Raw genomic sequence first — 6,000 nt, forward strand, 5'->3', positions numbered from 1 at the left:
GCATCCTCATAGAGTGCCAGCCTGCCCCAACAGGAGTCTGACGTTAGCGGAACATTTTGCTTGCTTTCTATTTCTCTCTTATTGCATGAGTTTATAGAAATGAGCTGTGCCAAAATAAAGGTTCTCAGAGTTAGGATGGGAGAATTTGTCTGCAGACCAATGTCGTACACTTGAATTACAAACTTAGATGACATAAAAGGCTAACAGCAGATGTGTCAGGATAAATTCTACAAACCAGACAAGATTGGGGGCCTATGCTCAGCATTCTTAAATAAAAGAATTTTCAACCAAAAATTTCATATCTGGTCAAACTAAACTTTATATACAAAGAAAGAATAATATCTGTTTCAGATAAGCAAATGCTGAGGAAGTCATTCCATCAGAGCTGCCTTACAAGAAGTCCTGAAAGGGGTGCTAAATATGGAAAGGAAAGGAAAGTGTTACCAGCCACTACAAACATACACAAGCAGATAGATCAGTGACACAATAAAGCAACCACACAAACAAGTCTCATAATAACCAGCTAATATCATGATGCCAGTATTACATACACACATACCAATACTAACCTTTGGTGCAAATATGCTAAATGCCCCAATTTAATGCACAGAGTGGAAGGCTGGATAAAGAAGTAAAACCCAATGGTATGCTGTCTTTAAGAGACCCATCTCACATACAATGACACCCATAGACTCAAAATAAAGGGATGGAGAAAAAACTACTAAACAAATGGGAAAAAAAGGAAAAGCAGGTGTTGCTACTGTAATTTCAGACAAAATGGACTTTAAATTAACAAAGATCAAAAAAGACAAAGAAGGGCAGTACCTAATGGTAAAGTGTTCAATTCAACAAGAAAATCTATCTTAAATATATACACACCGAACACAGGAACATCTTGATACATAAAGCAAGTTCTTAGAGATCTGTGAAGATGTTTAGATAACCACACAATAATAGTGGAAGACTTTAACTCCCCACTGACAGTATTAGACAGATAATTGAAGTAGTAAACTGTAAAGATATTCAGGACCTTAACTCAGCACTTGAGGAAATGGACCTAATGGTCATCTGCAGAACTCTCCACCCCAAAATAGAGTATGCATTCTTCTCATCTGCTCATGGCACATACTCTAAAGTAGACCATACAATTGGGCATAAAGCAACCCTCAAAAAATATTTTTAAAAAATTGTACCAACCACACTCTCAGACCACAGTGCAATAAAAACAGAAATCAATGCCAGGAAAATCACTCAAAACCATACAATTAAATGGAAATTAACCTGCTCCTGAATGACTTCTAGATAAATAATGAAATTAAGCCAGAAATCAATAAATTCCTTAAAACTAATGAGAAAAAAAAGATACAACACGCCAGAATCTCTGTAATACAGCCAAAGCAGTGTTAAGAGGGAAGTTTATGGCACTATATGCTTACATCGAAAAGTTAGAAAGACCTCAAATTAATAATCTAACATCACATCTAGAGGAACTAGAGAAACAAGAACAAGATAACCCCAAAGCTCGCAGAAGACAGGAAATAACCAAAATCAGAGCTGAACTAATGGAAATTGAAACATGAAAAACCATATGAAAGATCAATTAATCCAGGACCTGGTTCTTTGAAAGAATTAGTAAGATAGATAGACCACTAGCTAAACTAATTTAAGAGAGAGAGAGGAGATGATCCAAATAAACACAATCAGAAATGACAAAGGGGATGTTACCACTGACCCCACAGAAATTAAAAAAAAAAAAACTCTCAGAGACTATTACAAATACCTCCATGCACACAAGCTAGAGATGCTATAAGAAATGAATAAGTTCCTGGAAGCATAGAACCTCCCAAGATTTAATCAGGAAGAGACTGAATTCTTAAACAGACCAATAATGGGTTTCAAAATTGAATCAGTAAAAACAGCCTACCAGTAAAACTTCAGGACCAGATGGATTCATAGCTAAATTCTACCAGACATGTAAGGAAGAGTTGGTACCATTCCTACTGCAATTAATCAAAAAAAAAATTGAGGAGGAAGAATTCCTTCCTAACTCATTCTATGAGACAAGCATCAACCTGATATTAAAATCAGGCAGAAACACAATGAAAAAAAGAAAACTTCAGGCCAATATCCTTGATGAACATAGATGCACAAATCCTCAACAAAATACTAGTATACTGAATCCAGCAACATATCAAAAAGCTAATCCACCACAATCAAGTAGGCTTTATCCCTGGGATACAAGGTTGGTTCAACATATGTAAATCAATAAATGTTATTCACTACATAAACAGAACTAAAAGCAAAAACCACATGATTATCTCAATAGCTACACAACAGACCTCTGATAAAATTCAGCATCGTTTCTTGTTAAAAACCCTCAGAAAAACTAGGCATTGAAGGAACATACTTTAAAATAATAAGAGCTATCTATGACAAACCTACCACTAACATCATATTGAATGGGCAAAAGCTGGAAGCATTTCCCTTGAAAACCAGAACAAGAGAGGGATGCCCTCTGTCACCACTCCTATTCAACATAGTACTGGAAGTTCTGGCTAGATCATTCAGGCAAGAGAAAGAAATAGAGGGCAGCCAAGTAAGAAGACAGGAAGTCAAATTATTCCTGTTTGCTGTTGATATGATACTAGGCCTAGAAAACCCATAGTCTCTGCCCAGAAGTTCCTCGGTCTGGCACACAACTTTAACAAAATGTCAGGATACATAGCAGTGTACAAGATCAGTAGCATATCTATAATCAATAATATCCAAGCTGAGAGCCAAATCAATCCCACTCACAGTAGTCACAAAAAGAATAAAATACCTAGGAATGCTGCTAACCAAAGAAATGAAAGGCCTCTACAATGAGAATTACAAAACATTGCTCAAAGAAATTAGAGATGACACAAATAAAAGAATATTTCAAGCTCATGGATTGAAGAATCAATATTATCAAAATGACCATACTGCCCAAAGCAATTTACATTCAATTCTATTCATAGAAAACTACTATGCTATTCATATAAAAATGATATTCCTCATAGAATTAGAAAAAAACTATTTTAAAATTTATATCGAACCAAAAAAGAGCTTGCTTAGCAAGGCAATCCTAGACAAGACCAAAGCTGGGTGCATTACATTACCTGACTTCATGCTATACTACAAGGCTACAGTAACAAAAACAGCATGGCACTGGTACAAAAAGAAAAAAGACACATAGGCCAATGTGGAAAGAAGGGAGAGCCCAAAAATAAGTGCCCCACACCTACAACCATCTGAAATTTGACAAAATCCACAAAAATAAGCAAAGAGGAAAGGATTCCCTGTTCAACAAGTGGTATTGTGATAATTGACTAGCCATATGCAGAAGATTGAAACTAGACCCCTTCTTTACAACACCTACAAAAATTAACTCAAGATACATTAAAAAGTTAAATCTAAAACCAAAAACTATACAAACCCCTGAAGATAACCTAGTACTATTCTGGACATAGGACCCAGTAAAGACTTCATGACAAAGATGCCAAAAGCAATTGCAACAAAAACAAAAATTAGTAAATGAGATCTAGTTAAACTAAAGAGCTTCTACACAGCAAGAGAAACTATCGGCAGAGTAAACAGATAACCTACAGAATGGGAGAAAATATTTTCAAACTATACATTAACAAAGGTCTAACATTCAGAATCTATAAGAAACTTAGGCAAGTTAAGCAAAAAGCAAACAAACCCATTAAAAAGTGGGCAAAGGACATGAACAGACACTTTTCAAAAGAAGACATACATGCAGCCAACAAGCATATGAAAAAATGCTCAATATTACTAATCGGAAAAATGCAAATCAAAAACCACAGTGAGATAACACCTCACGCCAGTCAGAATTACTATTACTAAAAAGTCAAAAAAGTTACAGATACTGGCGAGGTTGTGGAGAAATGCAATGCTTGTGCATTGCTGGTGGGAATGTAAACTAGTTCAACCGTTCTGGAAAAAAATTTGGCAACTTATCAAATAACTTAAAATAGTATTATCATTTGACCCAGAAATTCCATTATTGGGTATATACCCAAAGGAATATAAAATATTCGCAGTAAGCTGAGATAGCTTGGTTGAGAGGGCATTTGACTGAAGGAATATAAATTATTCTACCATAAAGACATATGCGTACATATGTTAATTGCAGTACTATTAGCAACAACAAAGACATGGACTCAACCTAAATGCCCATCAATGGTAAACTGGATAAAGAAAATTTGGTACATATTCACCATAAAAAAAAGAATGAGATCATGTCCTTTGCAGCAACATGGAAGGAACTGGAAGCCATTATTCTAACGAAACTAATGCTGGTGCAGAAAATCAAATGTCACATGTTCTCACTTCTAATTGGAAGCTAAACATTCAATACATATAATCACAAATAAGGGAACACCAGACACCAGGGCCTACCTGAGGGTGGAGGGTGGGAGGAGGGTTAGGACTGAAAAACTACCTATTGGGTACTATGCTTATTAACTGGGCAACAAAATAATTTGTACATCAAATTCCTGTAACATGCAGTTTACCTATATAGCAAACCTGCACATGTACCCCTGAACTTACAATGAAAGTTTAAAAAATAAAAGTAGCCAATTCCAACTGGAGCTGCAGGTTGAATCAGAGCCAAACAATTGCATTCACCCTAGATCTGCCTACCCTCCAGGGTAAATGGGCAAGTAGGCAAGTATAAGTTATTGTTTGGCACCAAAATTTTGGATTGGTTTGATAAGCAGCCATAGTGATTCTCAGCCCTCAGCGTGTAATAGTCAGTGACTTTTCCCAGAGCAGTTGGGTTACTACATTTAGCAGGTAAGACTAGTGGAACTAAAACTCCCAATTCACACAAAGATTGATACTCATGAAACCACAGTGAATTCTAACAGTTTAGGCATGCTTTGCTTTAAAAAAAGAATCATAAACAACAGGGGATTCATATTTCATTTTCTCACAAGACTGCATGGGACTAAAATCAACTCGATTCCTAAAGATGGTACCCACAGCCAAGCACAATCCCCAGGACCTTCTTCCATGATGCTCAGTAAGTGATACAGACAGGATGCTCCCTCCCATTGAAGGGCAACAAAGATTGTCCAAGCGATCGCTTTTACTTAGCAAGGTGGCAGGGGTTCAATTCTCTCAAGCATGAAGCTCTAACCAGGAAAATAAAAAGAGAAAAGAAAAGCATAAGGAATATTGACCACAGATCTAATAACTCACCATTCTCCAGCTCTACAGCTTTGATGGCAAGTGAAAATGGGCCAAAAGCATGATGGTTACATACTGATTATTATGGAATTGTGGCACTGTGCTGGCCTGACAATAAAGGTGGTTGTTCCTATGTAATAGAAGGGTTGTAAGTGCCCTAGTCTATATCTGGCAGGGGAGCAAGAAGGTGGAGTGGGGATGGATGTGTGGCTGGAATGGTGAGTGGATAGTTGGGATAAAAGGGAATTTGCCTCCTTTCTAGCATGTTTCAACATCTTCAAGAAATTAACAGACTTCAGACATTATCAAACACGCAAACACACACACAAACAAAAACACTAATAGAACAGAGCAAAACGTGGCATGAAATGCGGGAAAAGATTATTCTCTTGAACTTACCTATCTTCAAACAGATGCTACCTGTGCTATATTTCTTTTGGGAATATGATTCCATACAAACTTGTTTCAAAAAGTAATAAATATTTCAAGAAAAATTGCAGGAATTTTATGTATACTTTCTAACAGAAAAAAAGGTGGGAAGAACAGGATGAAAATTTGTGTGGCAGGGCCCCCAATCATACTGTGTGTGAATGTAAAGAATAAAAGTTCAGGCCTGGCACTGTGGCTCCTGCCTGTAATCCCAGAACTTTGAGAGGCCAAGGTGAGCAGATCACCTGAGGTCAGGAGTTCAAGACCAGCCTGGCCAACATGGAAAAACCCAGTCTCTACAAAAAATACAAAAATTAGCTGGGTGTGGTGGAG

The sequence above is a fragment of the Cebus imitator genome, unplaced genomic scaffold (assembly GCF_001604975.1).
Source record: "Cebus imitator isolate Cc_AM_T3 unplaced genomic scaffold, Cebus_imitator-1.0 Scaffold3, whole genome shotgun sequence".
Classification (NCBI taxonomy): Eukaryota; Metazoa; Chordata; class Mammalia; order Primates; family Cebidae; genus Cebus; species Cebus imitator.